At 36.5% G+C, this 14,043-nt stretch overlaps 1 pseudogene; it reads left to right on the top strand.

The window, feature by feature from the left end:
- Positions 1-3,626: 3,626 nt before the first annotated feature.
- On the top strand, positions 3,627-4,548 carry LOC101701735 (transcription initiation factor TFIID subunit 9-like; annotated as a pseudogene).
- The last annotated feature ends 9,495 nt before the right edge of the window (positions 4,549-14,043 follow it).

Genomic DNA, 14,043 nt, shown 5'->3' with positions numbered 1-14,043 from the left:
CTGCCCTCCCTTCAACTCCTCACCCCCTGCCTATTTACAAAGACTTTGTTTGTTTTTTCCTTTTCTCATAATTTTTCCTTTCCCTTCTTTCCTTTCCCCTACCCCCCCTCCACTACCCCTTCCCTTCCTCTTCCCCTTTGGACCTTTTCATCCTATTTCACATTATCTATTGTATATTTTGGCCCTCATTTACACTTTTAGTTTCTCACACCAGAGAAACTATTCAGTATTTACACATGTGTGTCCTATTTATTTCACTTAAGAGTATGGCCTCAATGTGCATCCATTTAGCTATAAATGTCTCTGGTTTATCAACTTTTATGGCTGAGTAGTGCTCCATTTTATATTTTTAAAAATAAATTCTTTAACAAGATATATTTATTATACTGAAGCCTCCCTAAGTGAAAGTTTGTATCATTGAACAATATCTTCCCCTTCTCCATCCCATTCAAAGTTTCTGGTAACATCATTCTCTGTTTCCATTTACATTTTTAGCTTCTGTATAACATGAGATCATGTGATATTTGTCTCTTTACAGCTGGCTCATTTAACTGAACACAATGTACATCAGATTTAATCATGTTCTTCATCCATGTTGTAAACTACAAGGTCTCCTTCCTTTTAAAGGTTGAATGGTATTCCACAGTGTATATACATCACATTTTCCTTATCCATTTATCCACTGACTGACCCAATGGTTGATTTTGTATTTCAGCTATTGTGAATAATATTACAATGAGCACCCTCATTTCATTTCATTTCATTTTGGTACAAACCCAGTAGTGCACTGTTGGATCATACAGATTTATTTTTAGTTTCTGAGGAATCTCCATACACTATTCATACAAGCTGTGCTAATTTACACTTGACCAATACTGCACACGAATTCTTTATTTCCCATATTCTTGATAATGGTCATCTTTCATGTTTTCAAAAATTATTCTAACAGGTGTGAGGTCATTTTTCATTATGTTTTAATTTGCATTTCACTGATAATTAGTGATGTTACTATTTTCATATACTAATTGCTCATTTACTTGTCTCCTTTGAGAAATAATTATTAAGTTAGATATCTATTAAGTTAGATTAAGTTAAATGGGCAAAGGCCCATCATTTAATCATATTATTCTCTTGCATTTCAATTTTTGGAGTTTCTTATGTGTTTTGGAGTTTAATCTTTTTTCCAAGTGACTAGTTTCCAAATGTATTCTCTTGTTCCATAGGCAGTATCTTCTTAATTCTGTTGATGATTTCCATGGCTGTATACAGGCATTTTTAGTTTGATATAATCTCATTTTTCACAGATGTGAATCATAACGTTTTCATTCCTCAAGTTATTACCATGGTAGCCTGCAAGAAAAAGTTCTGGACATGAAATCCTTAGTGATAATTACCACAGGCTGGAGAGAACCGAGAGAAGGAAGAGATGAGGCAAGGTGATTAATCAGTATCCAGTTACAGTTAGGAAAGGGCAGGAAATCCTGGCGTGCTCTTGCACATTTCAGTGATTAGAGACAACAATAATATACTGCACAATTCAGAAAGCTAGAAGAGATGACTGAAATATTTCATCTTAGCTGGGGATTTAGCTCAGTGGTTTCGCCACCTGCTGCACAAGTGCAAGGACCCAAGTTCAATCCCTGGTATGAAAAAAACAAAAACAAAACAAAAAATAAAATAAAATACAGTGTTTAAAAATATATATATATTTTATCTTAAAGAAATAATGTATACTTAACGAGATAAATATGTTAAACTAATTTACACTTGATCTTAGCCAAAAGGCTGAGAAATGATTATGTTAACCTGATTTGAAGATCAGGCAGTATACAAATTTATGAAATCATACCATAGCATGCCATCAATATATACAATTTTGTGAATTGATTAAAAATAAATTTAATGTGAGCTGAAGCTTCATAAATGAAGGGGAGATGAGATTTTACATTATAAATTTTGGTTCAATTTATGATTTATTTGTGCTCCAAGACCTATTTAAAAATATGTGATAATTATAATATGGGACTGTAAGTTGTACGCATATAGAGAAAGGCAAAGAAAGAATTTTGGAGGAAATTTGTATAGTAATTTTCCTAATCATCTCAATAATTTCTTTGTAGAACTAATGAAGAAAATAAGATTTAGATGATTCATGTACTATTTTTTTTTTGGTACCAGGATGGAACTCGGGACCTTGCGCTTGTGAGGCAGGCATGGCACCACTGAGCTAAATCCCCAGTGCTGATTCATATGCATTTAAACTTGCAAAGTATACCAATTTTCGTCCAGTCCATTGTAAAATAAATTACTTTTAGATATAGGTTAGACTTTGGAGCTAATTTTCTATACTTCATTTTATATTAGTAATAATTGCTATAAATAAAAGCCATATGATTAATTTATTTGATAAAGAATGGATTATATTATTTAGACATTAATATAGGGGCTCCCATACCACCACTCCAAGTGCAGAAGAAGGGGCTTCCTGGCTGCCATGCCACCGTGCCAGCACTCCAAGTGAAGAGAAGGTGAGCTGTGCAGGCACCAACAGCACACACACCCCTGCCCCCCCCAGTGAAATGAGAAGACACATAAACAAGTCTCAAAACCAGACCTCCAAATCACCTACACCAACCCCAAAAGGAAAGAAGAGGGAACACTCTGATAATCAACCATCTGGACTCCCTGAACTGGCAACAAAAGAGGATCTGGAAAAAATAAAATCAGAAATAATTTCTCAGGTAACAGCAGAGATTGTGCTCATAGTGCAAGACATGATTAATAAATCTTGAGAGGAGCTGAGGAACATAATGGAATCCCAACATAGGAAACAAACAGAATCCACAAAACAGATGCAAACAGATTTCCAGTACATTAAAAACTCCACTGAATGTCCACACAGCAGAATGAGCCAATGTGAGGTCAGAATTTCATATATAGAAGATAAGACTGCAGTTAGTGACCAGGAAAACAAAAATTGCTTCAAAATTGTAAGTGACCATGAGGAATCAATCCAGCAACTGCTAGATGATGCAAAGAAAAATGATATAAGACTGACTGGAGTCAATGAAGAAACAAGAGAGAGAGCAAATGACATAAAAAAAACTGTTCACAGAAGTATTGGAAGAAAACTACCCAAGCAGGGGAAAAGAACTTGGCATACACATAAGTGAGGCATATAGGACTCTAACTAGCCTTGATGAAAGAAAATCTACACATAGGCATATAATTGTTAAGATTCCAGAAACCCAACAGAGGAACACTGCTCTACAAGCAGTTAGAAAAAAGAAACAAATCACATATAAAGGAAAGCCCATCAAAATCACAGCAGACTTCTCAACACAAACTCTCAAGGCAAGAAGATCTTAGAGTGACATATTCCAAGCCCTAAAGTGGAACAGCCTCCAATCCAGGTTGATGAACGCTGCAAAATCATCTTTCAAAATTGATGGAGAAATAAAGATACTTTCATGACAAAGAGCACCTGAGGAACTTCATGAATACAAAACCATCACTCCAAAAAATTTTAGATAGTATCCTAGAAAAAGACACTGAGGCCTTCCGGCTCCACCCCTCAGTGTGCTAGGAGAGTGAGCTGACAAATCCAGGACACGGTGTCAGGAACTATGATGCTTCCGAACATCCTGATCACCAGTACACCAGGAGTTGGAAAAACCACATTAGGCAAAGAACTTGCATCCAGATCAGGACTAAAGTACATTAATGTGGGTGATGTAGCTCGAGAAGTCTGATCGGCAGATATCATGGAGTCTGGCAAGATGACTTCTCCCAAGAGCATGCCGAAAGATGCACAGATGATGGCACAAATCCTGAAGGATATGGAGATTACAGAATATGAGCCGAGAGTTATAAATCAGATGCTGGAGTTTGCCTTCCAATATGTAACCACAATTCTAGATGATGCTAAGATTTACTCAAGCCATGCCAAGAAAGCCACTGTTGATGCAGATGACGTGCGACTGGCAATCCAGTGTCAAGCTGACCAATCTTTTACCTCTCCTCCCCCAAGAGATTTTTTATTAGATATTGCAAGACAAAGGAACTTTCCCCTTTCCCACTGATCAAGCCATATTCAGTTCCTAGATTGCCACCTGATCAATACTGCTCAATGGCTCCAAACTACAGGCTCAAGTCTTTACAAAAAAAGACATCTACTTCGGGAAGAACAACAGTTCCATGGTTGAGTGTTGGTTCAGTTACTAGCAGACCAGTACCCCAACACTAGGCACCCCGACCCCACAGGCCATGTCTGTTTCAGCCAAAGTAGGGGCTCCAGTGTCACTCACTGGGCAGAGGTTTATGGTGCAGATGCCTGCCTCCCAGGCCCCTGCTGTAAAAGCCTCCATTCCTGCAACTTCAGCAGTCCAGAATGTTCAGATTAATCCATCATTAATTGGGTCCAAAAACATTCTTATTACCACTAATATGGTATCATCACAAAATACTGCCAGTGAGTCATCAAATGCACTGAAAAGAAAGCGTGAAGATGATGATGATGATGACGATGATGACTATGATAATTTTTAATCTGCCTCTATGCATGTAACATGTATACTTGGTCTTGAGTCCTTTGTACTGAGATTAAGCATGCTGGATGTTTTCAAGTTCTGTTTTAGAAAAACGTAAATAGTATTTAATGAGTAAATTTAGACACTTTAATTGAAATGTTGGGTTTTCTTTAATAGGAAAATAATGATTTTTTCATCAACTTTTATGTGTAAAAAATAAAGTTCTCGTTCACCAGTTAAAAAAAAAAGAAACTGAGGATCAAAACCCCAGGAAGCACAGCAGAATGAATCCATCAGGTGTGCAAGAAATTAAATTTAAAGGGGGAAAATCCAACAAAAAGAAAAAGTCATGACAATGATAAGTCAATATGTATCAGCTACAATCATCAATGTTAATGGTCTCAATTCACCAATCAAAAGAAACAGACTGGCAGAATAGGTCAAGAAGCAAGATCCAACAATATGTTGCACACAAGAAACACACTTAATTCAAAAACTAACTCATAGACTGAAAGTTAAAGGGTGAAAAACAATACTCCATGCGGCAGGAACCCAAAAAAAGCAGGAGTAGCTATCCTCTTTGCAGAACAAGTGGATTTCAAACCAACACTGAATAAGATAGACAAAAAATAACACTACATTCTTGTAAAGGGAACAATCTAAGAGGAAGAGATGGCAATAATAAATATATATCCACTACACACTAGTGCACCCAACTATATAAAACAAATACTAATGGACATGAAAAGTCATATATACACTAATACAATAGTAGTGGGGGACCTCATTATCCCACTATGATAAATAGATAGATCAACTAGACAAAAAATAAGTAATGAAATACTAGAACTCAATCAAACTGTAGAACAAATGAAGTTAACAGATGTTTACAGAGTGTTCCACCCCTCAAAATCAGAATACACATTCTTTTCAGCTGCACACAGGTTGTTTTCCAAAACAGACCACATACTCACTCACAGAATATGTTTTAGTAAGTGCAAAGGAATTGAAGTTATCCCCTATATATTGTCAGGGTGCAATGAAATTTGAGATCAATAGCAAAAGAAACTGCAAGAATTTCATAAACACATGGAAATTGAACAACACACTTTTGAATAACCAGTGGTTCACATAGGATACTAAAGACAAAATCAGACAGTTCCTACAATTAAATGACAAAGACTGTACAACATATCAGAATCAATGGGACACAATGAAAGCAGTCTTATGAGGGAAATTCATAGCAATGAATACTCACATTAGGAAAACAGAGCAACCAAAATTAAACAACCTGATGCTGAACCTCAAGCTTCTAGAAAAAGAAGAGCAGGACAACCCCAAAGCTCATACAAGGGAGGAAATTATAAAGATCAGAGCAGAAATCAACTCAGTGGAGGCTAAGAGAATGATATTAATGAAACCAAGAGTTGGTTCTTCAAAAGAATAAACAAAATTGACAAACCTTTAGCCAACCTTATCAAAAAAAGGAATGAAAAGGCCAAAATCCATGCAATTAGGAATGAAAAGGGTGCAATTACAAAGGACCCAGCAGAAAGCCAGAGGATCATCAATACCTACTTTGAGAACCTATACGCAAATAACATGGAAAACACAGAAGAAAAGGACAGATTCCTAGATATGTATGAATTACCAAAGTTGAATGAAGAAGACCTAAAAATTCTAAACAACCCAATATCAATCAATGAAATTGAAAACGTAATTAAAAACTTACCAATCAAGAAAAGCACAGATCCTGATGGCTTCACTGCTGAATTCTACAAGACATTTAGACAGGAACTACTGCCACTACTCTTTAAACTCTTCAATGAAATTGAAAGGGAAGCAATATTCCTGAATTTATTCCTGGAAGCAAGCATCACCTTGATCTCCAAAGTACAGAAAGACCCAACTGAAAAAGAGAACTATAGGCCAATCTCACTAGTGAACATAGATGCAAAAATCCTTAATAAGATACTGGCAAACAGAATGCAGAAGATCATCAAGAAGATCATACACCCTGATCAAGTGGGATTAATCCCAGGGATGCAGGGATGGTTCAACATATGCAAATCAATCAATGTAATACATTATATGAATGGAGCCAAGGACATAAACCATATGATCATCTCAAAAGATGCAGAAAAAGCATTTGACAAAATCCAACACGCATTTACAATAAAAACCCTACAAAAATTGGAATAGAAGGTCTCTACCTCAATCTGATAAAAGCCATCTATGAAAAACAAATAGCCAGTATCATACTAAATAGTCAAAAACTGAAATCCTTCACACTAAAATCAGGAACAAGACAAAGATGTCCATTATCACCACTCCTGTTCAATATAGTTTGGGAAACATTATCCATGGCAATTAGACAAGAGAAAGAAATAAAAGGAATACACATAGGAAAGGAAGAAGTCAAATTGTCATTATTTGCAGATGACATGATACTCTATATAGAAGACCCCAACAAATCCACCAAAAGTCTCCTAGACTTAATAACCAAATTCAGTAGAGTAGCTGGATACAAGATCAACACACAAAAATCAATAGCTTTCCTCTACACAAATAACAGACTGACTGAGACAGAAATAGGGCATACAATTCTTTTCACAATAGCATCCAAAAAACTGAAATACCTAGGAATCAACCTAATGAAAGAAATCAAACATTTCTTCTATGAAAATGATAGCACTCTGAAAAGAGAGATTGAAGATGATACCAGAAAATGGAAGACATTCCCTGCTCCTGGGTAGGAAGGATCAAAAGAGTGAAAATGGCCATACATCCAAAGCTTCTATATAGATTCAATGCAAACCCAATTGAAATCTCAGCACCATGTTTCATAGACCTTGAGAGAACAATCCAAAAATTCATTTGCAACAAGAAGAGACCCAGGGGCCGGGGACGTAGCTCAGTGGTTTCACCACCTGCTGCGCAAGTGCAGGGACCCGAGTTTGATCCCTGATACCAAAAAAAAAAAAAAAAGAAGAGACCCAAAATAGCAAAAACAATTCTACATAACAGAGACATGGCAGGGGGTATCAAAATCCCCAACTTGAAACTATACTACAAAGCTACTATGATAAAAACAGCATGGTACTGACAAAGAAACATACCTGAGGACCAGTGGAACAGATTGGAAGATTCAGAAACAACTCCAGATACACTCAGCCAACTCATCTTCAACAAAGGAGCCAAACACCCTCACTGGAAGAAAGATATCCTCCTGCTGGAAAAACTGGGTTTCAACTTGTCAAACATTAAAACTAGACATATATCTCTCACCATGCATTAAACTAAAATCAAATGGATTACAGATCTAAATATTATAATAGAAATGCTGAATCAGCTGGTATAGAGGTTAGGTAGAACTCTTAAAGACATTGGTGTAGGAAAAGATTTTATGAACAAAACCTCAATTGCCCATGACCTAGCACAAACAATCAACATGTGGGATCTCTTCTTCTTAGAAAGATTCTGGGCTGGGGATTTAATTCAGTGGTTTTGCCGCCTGCTGGACAAGCACAAGGACCCGAGTTCAATCCCCAGTACTAAAAAATAAAAAGATTTTGCAAAGCAAGAGAAACCACCAGCAGTGTGAAGAAACAACCCAAAATATGGGAAAAAATCTTCACCTGCTGTTCCTCAGACAAAGGTCTACTATGTCAAATCTATAAAAAAACTTTTTAAAAACCAGACCTCCCAAACTTAAAGACTCAATCCAAAAATTGGCATCTGAAATGAACAGACATTTCTCAGAATAAGAAGTAGAAATAGCAAACAAACATATGAAAAAATGTTCAACATCACTGGTCATTCAAGAGGTGTAAATGAAAACAACACTCAGATTTCACCTCTCTCCAGAAAGAATGGCTGCTACCATGAAATCAGCCAATAACAAATGCTAGCGGGGCTGTGGGGAAAGAGGAACCCTGCTCCACTGCTACTGGGAGTGTAGACTGGTACAACCATTGTGGAAATCATTATGGAGATACCTCAAAGAACTAGGACTGGAAGTCCTATTTGACCCAGCTATTCCCCTGCTGGGTATCTTCCCCAAAGAATTAAAAGAATCATACCACAGTGATATATGTCCACCCATGTTCATAGCAGCACAATTTGTGATAGCTGAAACTTGGAAGCAGCCCAATTGCCCATCAACTGCAGACTGGATAAAGAAAATGTGGGGTTTTTTAAATAAAATGGAGCACCACTCAGCCATAAAAAATGAGAAATGAGAGACATTTATAGCTAAATAGATGCACATTGAAGCCATACCCTTAAGTGAAATAACTAGGACACACATGTGTATATACCAAATAGTTTCTCTAGTGTGAGAAACTGAAAGTGTAAATAAGTACTAAAAGAAAAGGGGCAAAGGGGAAGGGAAAGTGGGAGGGGTAAGGGAAAGGAAAGAAGGGAATGGAATTAATATGAGAAAATGAAAAAATGGAAACCAAGTCTATGTAAATAGGGAAGGACGGAGGGGTTGAAGGGAGGGCAGGGGAAGGGGAAAAAATAAGAACCAAGAGAGATTATGTAAAAGTGCAAATTTCCAATGATGAATGTCATTATATTCTACACCTAAAATGTGCCAATAAAGTTTTAAAAAATAAAAATAACAATTAAATGTGTAAATATACTATTGTTACATTTCAATGCAACTCATCTGAACTTCAAACATCACAGAACCCTACTGTAGCTACAAATTCATCTCTAGGGAAGGGGATTTGCTCAATGGCACCGTGACTGCCTTGCAAGTACAAGGTCCTGAGTTCCATCCCCAGTATCAAAAAAAAGAAAAAACAAAAAAAGCAAATTCATCTCTGACATCATCTAATTGATATTTCTCTCTCCCTCCCTGTCTCTGTCCCTGTCGGTCTCTGTATCTCTCTCCTCCCTCTCTCTCTCTCTCTCTCTCTCTCTCTCTCTCTCTCTCTCTCTCTCTCTCTCTCTCTCTCTGTCTCTATCTCTCTGTCCCTCTGTCTATCTCTATCTCTATGTCTATTTCTCCCCCATTATACTAGGCTGCAGTGGCACAAACACACATTTCAGATCTAAGGCTGCTTCTCAGATATCAACAGGGATGAAAGAATACAAGGGGATTTTAAAAATTAATTTTATTGGCATACTTCAGATAACATAATGATCAACTATATCATAGGGAATTTGTACCTGGACATAATACAACTTGATTATTTTCCTCCAGTTCCCATTCCCCTTCACCCCCCTCTTCCTCCCTTATTAATAAAATCTTTGTTACCATTTCTCCATCTATTCTTTTTTCTCTTTTCTATTCCTTTTTTTCTCATTTCCCCTTCCCTAGTTCTCCTTCCAATTTGAACATTTTTCTCCTATTTCCCAATATTGGTCCTTATTTCACAACATTTTGGACCTTCCTTACACTTTTTCTCATCCCAGAAAAACAATGTGATATTTAAACATATGTGCCCGATTTATTTCACTTAAGAGTATGTTTTCAATGTCAATCCATTTACCTAGAAATGCCTCGTTTATCCTTTATAGCACAGTAGTATGTAAAAAACCACATCTGCTTTATCCATTTATCCATTAATGGGTATGTGGACTGTATCCAAGATTTACCTATTAGATATTGTCTGCTATAAACATAGGTGTGCATATATCACTGTGGTTTGATGCTTTTAATTCTTTTGGGAAGATACCAAGAAGGGGAATTGTTGTGTTAAATTGAATCTCTAATTTTAGTTTTTGAGGAATCTCCATTCTGATTTCCATGCTGCTTGCAGCAATCTACACTCCCACCAACAGGGGAGAAGAGTTCCTTTTTCCCAACAGCTCCTCCAGTGTTTGTTATTGGTTGACTTCTTGATAATCGCAATTACTTCTGGAGTGAGATGAAATCTCAGTGTTACGTTAATATGCATCTCCCAAATGACAAAAAATGGTGAACAGTTTTTCATATATTTATTTCCTATTTGTACTTCTTCATCTGAGATCTATTCATTTCAGAGGCCCATTTTTCTATAGGGTCTTTCAATTTGAGAGTTTGGATTATTTTGAGTTGTATGTTGTACATTTTACTCCTTTGGGGGGACACTTAGCAAAACTATTTCCCACTCTTCCTGCTGTCTCTGCACTCTGTTGGTGATTTCTTTTGCTGTGCAAACGCTTTTTAATAAAATGAGATCCCAGCTTTTGATTTTTAGAAATATTTCCTGTGCTATCAGGGTTTTGTTCATAACGTCTTTGCCTACACTTATGTCTTCGAGAGTTCTATCTATTGTTATCTTCCAGTTGATTTAGTGTTTCTGTTTTAATACTTAGGTCTTTCATCCATCTTGATGAGTTTAGTGCATAGTGAGAGATACGGGTCTAGGTTCAATCTTTAGCTCATGGAAATCCAGTTTTATTAAAGAGGGTACCTTTCAATTTCAGTGAAGTTGTTTGACTACTTTCTCAAAGATAAGATGGCTGAGTGTGTTTGTAGTTGTTTCTGCATCTTCTGTTTCATTTATCCTTGGGGTTTGGGGGGTTTTGGGGGGGTGCCAATACCATTTTTTTGCCAATATGATTTTAATCACAGTGGTAGTATAATTTCAACTCAGGGATCGTGATTTCCACTTGCCTTGCCTTTGTTGCCCAGAACCGCTTTTACTATTCTAGGTGTCTTCAGGTTCCAACTGAATTTTAGGATTGTTGTTTCCTGAGAAGTATGCTCTTGATATTTTAACTAGGATTGCATTAAACATTTACAATAATGTTGGAACTATGGCCATTTCACTATATTGGTTCTTTCCCAAAAACATGAGATGTTTCCATTTTCGGATACCCTCCTTGATCTCCTTTTTCAGGAAAACTATTGTTTTAAATGTGAATCTATTTTACTTCCTTTATTAGATTGATTCCTAAGTTGTTGTGGGGGTTTTTGTTTTTGTTTTTGTTTGAGCCTACTGTGAAAGATCCAGATTCCTGAATTTCTCTCTCAGTGAACTGGTTATTTGGTATAGGAATGCTCTTGATTTTTGAGTGTTGACGTTGTATCCAGCTACAATGTTGAATTTGGTTATTAAATCTAGAAGTATTTTAGGAGTTTTGGGAGTCATTTATGTAGAGAATCATATCATCCACAAATAATGATAATTTAATTTCTTCCTTCCTTATGCTTATTCCTATTATTTTTCTCTTATCTAATTGCTCTGGCTAATGTGTCCAGAACTATATTGAATAGGAGTGGTGATAGTGGATTGTTCTTGATTTTGGAGTGAAAGTGTTCAGTTTCTGACCATTTAGTATGATGTTGGCTGCTGGTTTGCCATTAATGGCTTTTATCAGATTGAGATAAAGACCATCTATTTTAATTTCCTGTGGTTTACTTTTCATCATGAATGAATGTTGGACCTTGTCAAATGCTATTTTGCAGCTTCTGAGATGATCATGTAGATTTTGTTCTTGGTTCTGTTAATGTGGTGTATTACATTTATTCATTTGTGTAGGTTGAACCATCTCTGCATCCCTGGAATGAATCCTATTTGGTCATAAACTCTTGATAATCTACTGCATTCTGTTTGCCAGTATCTTCTTCAGGATTTATGCATCTACATTAATTAGGGAGATTGACTTTTAGTTCTTTTTCGGTTGGACCTTTCCCTGGTTTTGGTATCAGGGGCAATGTTTTCCTCCAGGAATGATTTTGCCAGGACTTCCCTTTTTTCTTTTTTTTTGGCACCAGGGATTGAACTCGGGTCCTTGCGCTTGAGCAGCAGGTGGCAAAACCACTGAGGTAAAGCCCCTGTAAATCCCCAGCTCCTCCCTTTCAATTTCATTAAAGAGGTTGAGGAGTAGTGGCATTAGATACTCTAAATTTCTTGTAGAATTCAGCAGTGCATCCATTAGGATCTAGGCTTGTCTTTGTTGGTAGATTAAGTACATCTCCAATTTCATTGACTGATACTGGGTTATTTTCAATTTTTTTTTTTTTTTTTTTTTTTTTTTTGGTGCTGGGAATCGAACTAGGGACCTTGTGCTTGCAAGGCAGGTGCCGGAACCACTGAGCTAAATCCCTGGCCCTTATTTTCAATTTTTATATCTTTTTGGTTCAGCTTTGGAAGTTCATATGTATCTAGGAATCTGTCTATTTCTTCTATGTTTCTCATCTTACTTGAATACAGGTTCTCCCAAAGTAGAGATTGATGGTCATCTGGATTTATGCAGGATCTGTTGTGATTTCATACTTAATTGCATGAATTTGAGTCTTTTACCTTTTTGTGATAAAGTTGGCTAAGTGTTTTGTCAAATTAATCTTTCAAAGAACCACCTCTTCAATTCATTGATTCTTTGTATTGTTTTCTTACTCTCAATGGCATTAATTTCTGCTCTGATCATTCTAATTTCCTCCCCCATTCTAATTTTGGCCTTGACTTGTTCTTTTTCCATAAGCTTGAGGTTCAACAGTAGGTTGTATATTTGACCTCACTGTTTTTCTGATGAGGGAATTCACCACTATACATTTTCCTCATAGAAATGCTTTCATTGTATCCCATAAGTTCTGATATGTTGTACTGATGATCATTTAATTGTAGAACCTACCTAATTTCTTCTTTAATTTCGTGTGACTCATTGGTTATTCAGGAGGGTATTCATTTTCATGTTTATGCATCTTTGTGGTCTCTTGCCACTGATTTCCAATTTCTTTGCATTATGTTCTGACTATCCAAGGGATAATTGCAACTTCTTTGCCTTTAGTTAAGGAGGTTCTATGATCCAGTATGTGGTCTACTTTGGAAAAGGTCCTGTGCACAGCTAAGATGAATATCTATTCTGATATTGTGCTGTGGAAAACTCTGTAGATAATCCACTATGTCATTTGTTCATCTTCAGTTCTGATATTTCTTTGATTTTCTGTTGAAGTTGATCTATTTGTGACACTGGGGCACTTAGTTTCCCCATTAAATTTGTATTAATAGTATTCATTTGACTTTTCATTTTCATTAGTGTCTTACATAGTCGGGTGTGCTGATGTTTGGTGTACACATTTTTTTTTTGGTACCGGGGATCGAATTTAAGACCTTGTGCTTGTGAGGCAGGCACCGAAACTCTGAGCTAAAGCCCCAGCCCAGTGTACACATTTTTTAAGGTTATCTTGTTTGAGTTAAATGTGTTTCTTCTATGCAGCATTATTATTAGATCTTGGTTTTTGATCCATTTTTTCAGTGTTTATTTTAATTAGTAAATTGAGACCATTTACATTTATGGTTTTAACTAATATGTATTGCCTAATCCTTGTCATATTTTCCTGTTGTTGGTCGTCTTTATTTCTCCTCTGTTTGTTTGCCTTCCTTGGTAGAATCTTTCCATTGGTGTGCATGGAATTGTAGCCTTAATTTTCTTTCTAGAACACTTTTCAGAACATTTTGAAATGCAAGATTGGAGGTCATGAATTCCTTCATGTGCCCTTTTTTCATGGAAGTATCTTATTTCTTCATTGCTTTTTTTTGAAAGCATTGTCTGGTACATTAATCTAGGTTGGAGG

The sequence above is a fragment of the Heterocephalus glaber genome, unplaced genomic scaffold, assembly GCF_053883595.1.
Source record: "Heterocephalus glaber isolate CG9 unplaced genomic scaffold, H.glaber_assembly_v1.0 deba00001760, whole genome shotgun sequence".
In the NCBI taxonomy this organism is placed as follows: domain Eukaryota; kingdom Metazoa; phylum Chordata; class Mammalia; order Rodentia; family Bathyergidae; genus Heterocephalus; species Heterocephalus glaber.
Note: the sequence above shows the minus strand (reverse complement) of the source record. Positions and strands in the feature narration are given on the sequence as shown.